Below are 311 nucleotides of genomic sequence, written 5' to 3'. Positions count from 1 at the left end.
ATCATGTGACTGATGACTTACCGAAACTGACCTAATATATACGTCACTTTATCGCATCCTCATTAATCTGTACAAAACAAATTTATATCAAGCAAATTAGCCTTTAATATAAACACCCATTTGTTGAATTGGCATCGTAGCAACGTGTGGAACTGTGCCAACGTAAACACAGGCAATAAATATAGTCTATCTATTCAGTCTTATATTAGCCTATTGCGTGTGTGTGTCTGCTTGCGTTACGTATGTGTGTCTGGATCAGGACGTTTGTAAGCTCCACACTCACGGCTAATCCAATACGCTGTGTGTGTGGT

At 39.2% G+C, this 311-nt stretch overlaps 1 protein-coding gene across 1 annotated transcript in view; it reads left to right on the top strand.

Moving 5' to 3' along the window:
* The window catches only part of LOC119588533 (glycine receptor subunit alpha-2-like), a gene marked incomplete at its 5' end in the record, with an annotated part of 99,651 nt that overhangs the window by 81,386 nt on the left and 17,954 nt on the right, over window positions 1-311 (top strand).

Source organism: Penaeus monodon, chromosome 24 (genome assembly GCF_015228065.2).
Source record: "Penaeus monodon isolate SGIC_2016 chromosome 24, NSTDA_Pmon_1, whole genome shotgun sequence".
NCBI classification, from domain to species: Eukaryota; Metazoa; Arthropoda; class Malacostraca; order Decapoda; family Penaeidae; genus Penaeus; species Penaeus monodon.
This window is presented reverse-complemented; position numbering and strand designations above follow the sequence as displayed.